The sequence below is a fragment of the Bombus huntii genome, chromosome 10 (genome assembly GCF_024542735.1).
Source record: "Bombus huntii isolate Logan2020A chromosome 10, iyBomHunt1.1, whole genome shotgun sequence".
Lineage (NCBI taxonomy): Eukaryota > Metazoa > Arthropoda > Insecta > Hymenoptera > Apidae > Bombus > Bombus huntii.
This window is the reverse complement of record NC_066247.1, coordinates 9,588,156-9,597,063: the sequence shown is the minus strand read 5'-3', so window position 1 is coordinate 9,597,063 and position 8,908 is coordinate 9,588,156. Positions and strand designations below refer to the sequence as shown.

The 8,908-nt window shown below is 33.4% G+C and overlaps 2 long non-coding RNA genes across 3 annotated transcripts; one reads left to right on the top strand and one right to left on the bottom strand.

The window, feature by feature from the left end:
- The first annotated feature begins 76 nt into the window (after positions 1–76).
- On the top strand, positions 77–3,218 carry LOC126870193 (uncharacterized). 2 transcript variants are annotated; one of them, XR_007691216.1, is made up of 8 exons: positions 77–646; positions 859–954; positions 1,031–1,309; positions 1,385–1,653; positions 1,737–1,833; positions 1,996–2,100; positions 2,178–2,604; positions 2,753–3,218. It is a non-coding gene; the product is annotated as an uncharacterized LOC126870193 (long non-coding RNA). The 2 variants fall into 2 exon arrangements; XR_007691217.1 differs by having other exon boundaries at positions 77–666.
- Positions 2,942–8,908, bottom strand: LOC126870206 (uncharacterized). Its single transcript, XR_007691233.1, has 2 exons — positions 7,347–8,908; positions 2,942–7,281 (listed from the first exon to the last, which is right to left on the bottom strand). It is a non-coding gene; the product is annotated as an uncharacterized LOC126870206 (long non-coding RNA).

The window sequence follows — 8,908 nt, the reverse complement described above, 5'->3', positions numbered from 1 at the left end:
CGTCAATATCTGTTCAGTGCTGCTGCGCAGGTTTCTTTGTGTTACGTCAATTCGTTTGTGACCGTTGCGCGAGTAATGGCGCTTTGCAATGGTGATTTGCAGGAAAACAGTGCAGGATGCTGTGATTCGTTTCTTGTGGTCGGAGGTTATGTTTGATGCTTATATTTATCAAAGATTTAATGCACATTATGGAGAAAGTGTTTTGTCACGAAGTGTGTTTGAATGGGCACAAAAGTTCAAAGAAGATCGCACAAGTGTTATGAAAAAACAGCTGGACGCCCGTCCACATCCACGATGACAACATTGAACGTGCTCATGAACTTATTCTCTATGGAATAGACGAGTGACACTGGATAATGTGGCAAATCATTTGCAAATCAGCCACGGCTCTGCTTATGCAATAGTGCACGACAGATTTGGGTTTTAAAAAGTTTGTGCGAGATGGATGCCGAAAAAGCTGATGAAAAGGTGAAGACGACGATGCATTCGTGGTTCGCAGCTCAGCCCAAAAAATTTTTTAATGAGAAAATACGAAGGTCCTTCGGCAAATGGACAAAGTGTATACAGAAATCGAGTGATTATGTTAAAAAATGATGTATGTCTTTTTTGACAATTGCTTAAAATAAATTCTACACCGACAGAGCGGGTAACTTTTTACTCACCCTCGTAAGACACTTAAATTTCCAATCTATTATGATGAATAAAAGAGCTTATACTATTAAATCTAATTGTATTTTGTTGCATGAGAGTACACGTGTATGTGATGTACATTACCTTTATATCCCCTTGAACGCTTCAATATTGCGCATATATACCATATTTTGTACAGCTTCTATAAAATTTCGTATGTTTGTTTAGGCTGTTAATCTAGAGGCTGGAGTACAAAGAAGTGGCACAATGATGTGGGCTGATGACATTTATAATTATCAAGGAATCACCCCTACATTCGCTCAGGTATATATCGTTGACTATAATGTATTTAACATATATGATTGTTAGAATATTAATAATTAATTTTTAATTCTATCAGAATTTTAATGAAACTGTCCCTTGGGAAGGAAGAACTGATACCTTGATATCACGGTTTGTACATCCTATATACACGACAAATTTTAGAACATTATATAACGAAGAACCAGATCGTCGTGGCCATGTGATGTGAATAAAAGGACTTGCATCTGATGATATTTTTATAATGTTAGATAACATAACTAAGCATCTTCACAGTAAGATAGGATGACATGGTTTACATGATCTTAATGTTGTTCACTTGAGTGATGATATTATAAGGAAAAGTGTAATATCACAGGTAGGATGATTCATAATTTAGAACTACTAACTCATGTATGTATTAAAAATTAAAGAAATATATTAAATTTTATAGGATATTTATGTTTAGTAACCAGTAATTCAGAGATTGGTATTCATGGTTACTATAACGAGGCTGTAGAAACGCACCCTTTCTTCTTTGCAAATGGTCCTGTATTTATGTCTAAGCCGAAACTGGAACCTCTGAATAATTTAGATTTATTCTTGTTATTTTCTAAAATACTTATCTACAGTATACCATAAGGAATGATACCGTATCGCACCTAATCAAGTGCCTTAAGAAACATCAACAGGATATCACAGTAATCCCTTATCGACTGATATGTAAGTAAAAGTTATGTGTCATTGTTATACACAGTTATGTGTTAGTGTTATACACAGTTATTTATCATTTTCTATTAATTCAGTTGTAGCCACTACAATATCTATGACACTGGTAGTAATTATAAGAACAATAACGATGTTCTATAAGAGGAAATGATGATTAGGAACAAAAACTTACAGGTAAGTCAAAGTATATGTTATTTGCCATTTGAATAGAAAGTTACTAACTTGGAATTTTTTGATAAATAATAATTGTGCAAAATATATTGGATTTCAAATTTGTCAAAAATTGAAATTTAAGAAGCATTGTAATAATATAACATTAATATTTTGATTTTTCAGGAGATATCATGCGGTGGATGGATAATATGTAAAAAATATTAAGCAGTATATGAATTTTCATATTGCGTAGAGATAACAAAATGAATTTTAAAAAATGTCGACATGGTAATAAGAAATAGCATCATGACAAAGAATATATAAAGACAGTTTCATTTCTTATAAATAAAAATTTGTTGTTCCAGATTTTGAAATATAGTGAAACGTTTAATTAGTATCTTAATATCTTTAAATAATTATTATTTTAGAATCAATTGTAATTGTATCATACGTACTTTTGAATTCGTGCAAGAACATATGTTATTTTGAAGTAGTTATTATTAGGAAATTGTTAGACGCGAACAGTATGCGAAAAGTTAGTATGTAGTGTAATAATTATCAATCAAAACACAAGAATTAAATTCTTTAGGAAAAAATTTCCGGAATTTCTTATTTACACGATTATAAAGAAATCCATAATAAAAAGGAGCTGCTTTCTAATACTTCTCTTCCTTGTAATGCCTATGTTAATAATAACGAGGTTCGACTTTTTGTTTTTAGAGGGATACTGGAAAATTTGAAAGTACAGTACCATTGGGAAGAAAATCACGATATTGAAAACGATATTTGCAAGTAAATTTCCAAAAAATCTGTTTTCAAATTTTCGCTTTCTATTTCACATTAAAAGAAAGGGAGGGCTGCCTTCTTTTTCTGCAAGACAAAACAAACATTCTGAATCTCGTATCAATGAATGATGTCAATAAGTTATTTTTCTTTTCAGATTGAACAATATTCCAGATTTATTCATAATTTCATACTACGCGAAGAATAGACTTTCATAGGTATATAAAGGAAATATTAAGTATAGGAAAACTCTTTTTCATTGTAGGTGACATATGCTTCACGGTTGAACGTATTTTTGAACACATATAAATGAAAAAGTACTCTTATGGAGAAAAAGAATTGATACCTTCGATTGACATTAGATAATGTATATAAACTTATGAACAATCACTATCGGTTTGTATTTTAGGTGCACACGCAGATTTGTTGGAGTTCTTATAAAATGTACTTCCTGTACGAACGTTTTATTCTTCCAAATTTTACGATACTATGTCTCATATAATAACTATATGGATTAAACGTAATATAAATGATCCGAAAATAGACTCGAACGACATTAATTGTCTTTCTATTTATACCAATATCGAAAATACAAGTAAAGCTGGAGCAATAGTATGCAAGAATGGACTATTTATTATTTTAAACCAAATCATAGCATATTCAGAATGCACAGTATTATCATGAAATGTAAATGAATCAGTTGTAAACGAACGATTTTACTGTAAAATCATTGCCTCCTTTTTTTCATCTGAAATATAGCAGCAATGAGTACATTCTTTTAATATATAATAAAACGAGATATCTTTATAAAGTTACATATGTCATCACTGGTATCTGTTATCTCGTATGACACCAAATATACCGTTAGTATGGAATAATATTTTTATGAAGATATACTTTAATGATAGATTTTATGAATGAAACGTTATATAAGAAAAATTATCTCTTGTTATTCTATGAAGTGTAGTAGCTAATGAAGATTAATTTTACGAAGTATTAGAGCAAAAGAGAATTAAAAAATTAAAAAGATCTAAATAAGATTGTTCGTGTGGCTTAATTATCTCAATTCTGGTATACCACTTGTTACATTCTAACTAATTAGCGCTAAACAATAACTTGCAAATATTAAAGATATTAACACCTTAATATTAACACCTAAAGGTTTTCAGGAAATTTTATAATATTTGATTATTGTATATCTAGTCATTAATTGATAAAATTTCTTGTATAAGCATAGATCGAGGTTGACGTCATACGCAGATTGCATTACAGGTATCGTTTTAATTTATTTTATGGCTAGAATCGTTTGAATATTATACGAATAATTATTTCCATTCGAACGATTAATAAATCACGTACCTATAAAAGATATATTATGAAAAAGACGTGACGAAACAAAAAAATATTGGAAATTCCGTTGTCATTAGATCAATTATTTTTGCAATGATTTTTATTTCCACGTAATTACATATGAAATGGGTAATTCATTAACATCTCCTCGAATCGAATATAATTCGTTACACTTCACAACGATTCAAATAATGGACGGGAAATATATAATAACTTTCCTGTCCTTGCGTTAAAATAGTACTGTACAAATCAGATGATACAGGAAATACCCAAAAAACCCAATTACATCCACATTGCATGACAGCACACTTGCAATGGATTTTTGTGATTTCAATGTCACAGACAATGACACAACTAATCAGAACACGTTCGAGGCTATAGACATTGAAATTACCGCGTGTTTAATACGTTTAAAGCATAAATCTAAATTTCACGCGATTATTTCTTTGTACATTGTGAAACTCTTAAATTATCTTAATCGAATAAATAATCCTAATGTAATAAAACATCTTGAAATAGACCTAGATATCTGAAACAGAAACTCGAAGGATAAGAAATCCTAAAAGGTACTAATCCTAAAATAACAAACTCCTAAATAATAAACAAGTGATAAAACCTGTTATAAATAATAAACCTTACCTGGAATAATCAAATCCTAACTAATCGAAAATAAAATAAGGCAAGCAATTCTTAATCTTTCAAGTAATTTTTCCGAAAACACAGAAAGATAGAGAAATTAAAAAGACGCAGCACAAATTGCAGCACAATGAAAGTTTCAGAGCGATGAATACGATCGTATTAAACTAAATAATTTTCAAAAGTGAAATTACACTGAAACGTATATCGATGATATTTGTCATTTCTACGATCTGTTTCGCTTGATCGTGCTTCTTTTCTGATGTAAATTCAATTTATAATACGAACTAAGTTTCCTTTATTATTATTAGTCCTGCGTCTTTTTAATTCGTCACTTCTTTTATTTCAGAACAATGACGGGCTCCAAGATGCTGTTCGGATGTTTGGCGTTAATTGCTTTTCTGCATCCATTAGTTCACGTTTGTACTTCGAGTAGTACAGCTCAAGGTTTGTACTTCGAGTTGTCTTTTTCCATGCACTTCCAATTCCAATACGATCTGGTCACGTGGCCTTCGTACAATTTCGAAATTTTACCTGTTTGGTAATCGTCAATGAAAAAAGAAGTTATGCGTGACCTCAACACATTGAAACAATTTTTATGATTTTTTATTTGCCGGTTGGTCAGCAAGTTAATGGAAAAATTTCACTTAACTATTCGCGTTAATTTCTTCGGTTTAACTTTTGGGAGATGCTTCGTTAGCTGCGGGAATATTCCAACGATTCGTTTTACGTACAAAATAAGCATGATAAATATTACATCACGGTAATGAAAACTATTGGCGTAATACCTAAGATAAAGATGCAGAGACATTCTTAGAATTTCTAATGACACCTTTATAGATTTCTCGTTTAATATCGCTACTACATTTGAATCACTTTTACCTAACGGTGTCACATAGTCTCGTTGGAAATTTGTCAAATTCCTTAAAATGATCACTGAAAATTTTCCTAAATTTCCAAGAATTTATTTATCACGAGGTAAAGAAAATGTGTATTAGAAAGATGAGATCGAAGGTTTACCATTTTTTCAATTATGGCGAACGCAATATGTAATCAATGAAAATTTTATATTTTCACGTTGAAAGTTTCTTCAGATAATTATTATCCAGATGATGACTAACTCTTACGAATTAATGCGTGTCTGTAGGATAATCCGGTAGACTTGATCCGCTTTTTATATCGAAAGTTGAGCAATCGGTGACGCGTTCTTATACACCGAACCGCGAAAAGCAAAATTTCATATGATCTCACCAATTTCGGATGTCAGTCAAATCAGTCAAATCAGTCAAATAATAAGTTCGCGTTAATATACACGTTCGATTTTTGAAAAGCTTGTTCAATTTAATAAGAGTCTTGGTAACAGGCTTATGTTTTTAGACCTAATTGGTTGTTTTCATTTACAAGTACCTCGTGTTAAAGTACTCATAAAATGACATTAAAATCAGAAAACTAATAACTGAAAGATTATCATTTTTCCTCTGTGGTAGTTTACATATAACATAATGCAACTAACATGTCACGATTAATGCAAAATAAATAAATTACTAATATAGACATTTTTTTAGTAATTTGTATAATCGTGAAACGAATTGGACTTTCTAAAGGCAAATATTAAAGGAAACATGGAATTGATGCCAAATCTATCACAAATATTATTTATACTACTTATTTGCGCAGTTTGAAGCGAATCAAATTGATGAAGGTTTCTTTGTTACATGTTAATTTACATTTTAAAAGACATAACAGGCACGCTAATTAGTTTGCTTAAGATACTTTCGAGATACCAAGTTAGACGCGTTTCCATGAAATCATATCAATTTTACGATGATATTTTTCTATCAAGCATGCAATTATAAACGTATCGTTGATGAGTGCATACAATTATCCATGTACATTCGTCTTTCCGAGTACCGCGCTTCAATATTGCTAATTTCAAATTCGTACATTAATGTTCGTAAATGCTTGAAAATGCTATATAACTGTATCAGCTTCTGTTAAAAACATTTTATAGTAAAATCTCTATAAATTTGTAGTATTTTTTAGACAATTTGAATTCATTATATTATACATCATACATTCTAGTCATTTCTAATTAAGTTACTTTTGCGATGTTTAATTATATTTTATGTATATTCTTATAACTCTCTATGTTACGGCGCGTACGATGGTCCGTGCGCCGTCTGAAGCTTTATACTATATACTGATCTACTACATACTATATACTATAAACTGAATCCTTTGACGTAATCTTAATAGCTTGAAGGAATCTCTAACCCTGTAAGTGTTTTCGGTTTATGGATGGTCCTTAGAACAATACTTAGGTTTATTGCGCACTCTTACAAATAACGGAGAAAGCGGGTAGTTATTTTTCCAATAAACAATGTCACCCACGAGCCACGTTGGTAGGAGGCTTCCTCCTCCTATCTTCGTTCATTAACGTTGGCTATAATCAATGGGCACCCTCACTTTCCTAACGAAAAGTGTGAACAACGAATCCGCGTTCTTCGTTCAGAAAGCACACCCACACTGAGATTTCCTCTCGTGGCGGCACACGAGAACGCAAATCTCACCACTCGAAACCAACTAGTGTCGGACGACGGCAGCGCAGTGGTTAGCGCCATAGAGTACAAACGTTCGGATCCCGGGTTCAAATCCCGGCGCCTCGTACTTTTCCAAAGTCCGATGTTTCTTCCACGACATCTAAATAAGAAGGAAATACAGCAGTACTACACCCCGGCAAGCGACATCTACAGCCAGCAGGCTACAATTATCACGGATATATGAAGGAAGACGGAGAAAAAGAAGAAAAAAAGTGTGTTTCGTCCAGAGCCTGCTAGTGGACTCATCAGTAAGGCTTACCTAGCAGGCTCATGCCTTAGACACAATGGAAGGAGGGGGAAACAAAGCTATGTACATGGCAGAGACATTGAAGACGGATTCCTCCCTCCCACGGCTGGACACTGTATCCAAGGCCGGTCGGATCTCCTACCCTCTCTTGCGACGTATCCCAGTGGAGCGGCCCCACTCTTAATCTAGTTTGGTGGGAAAGGTTCGCGTACACACCGTGTGTAAGAACTATTAAAAACCACATAGTGTATCGCGACTACCTTTCTACTACTTAACCCAAGTCCTATATTATCAGTCTTAGGTCCGAGGCGGCTCCTGTCACGTAAAGTTGGTACTTGGGTGGTAGTAAGAAGGCTGAGTCGTAACCCAACTACTTATTTTCCTTTATAAAACTTTATTATAAACACTTACAAAATAACACCGAACCGGAGAATAGGGGTTGTATGAGTACAGCAACTAGAAGAGGAACAAGAACTGCCCGAGCTGGGTGAAGTCTCGGTTTATATACGTTTTGGTTTTAGGATGTTGAGGGGCTAGGTGTAGGTTATGATGTAGAAAAGTATCCGAAGGTCGGGGGTCCATATCCTATCTCTGATGTGGACGGAGGTGCGTCACAGCCTTGGTGTATGCTATGATGATAAGGTGGTGATGTGTCCAAAAGTGTCCGAAGGTCGGGTGTCGATGTATTATCACTGATGTAGGTTGAGATGTGATTGATGTCACATACCCCCCTCTTTAGATTGATTTTGGTCCTCCAAAATCTTGGTGTTTCCTCAGTATGGAGCGATGGAATTGGACTCTGACTGGTTCGACTTGTACTTGTTCTTCTTCGTCGTGGTATATGCTTTTGCTATTTCAACCTGTGAAGGTTGTTGGCTGGTTAAATTTCGACTACGATTAATAGGGATAATTTGCTAAGTTTGACGAAATGCCGCAGTATCACGTGTTGAATCTTTTGTAGACTTTCTAACAGCCTGTGATATAGAATGAGTTAGTGGTCTTTGAGTAATGGTTTTATACTATCTTGTTGTTTCTTTATAGTTTGATTGTTATCCAGTTGTTCCTTTGATACTTGCATTTCTTTGTTTTGTTTAGCAACTTCTAAAGCCTTTTCAGCATCTACAACTGGTTCTTTTTCCATGCATGTAATTTCTTCTTCAACCAGTACAACTGTGCTTTCCTCTATAGTTCGTGTTTTTGTGTCATTTAGTAAACTTTTCAATTCAATTTCCACAGTATCTGGAGCTTTAGATACCGACTGACTGTCATCTTCTGCATTTTCAATGCCCCAATCATCAAAGATATCCTGAATGACACTTCTTTTGTTAGTTATGCGCACTTTATCTGCTTCACTTATAGATTTATTCCTTCCTTCTGTATTAGCAACATGTATAAGTACGACAATTTTATTATGAATAATTTTCTTTTCTACATTAATTTTATGTGAACTATCAAAAGATCAATCTTGCCATTTCCATTT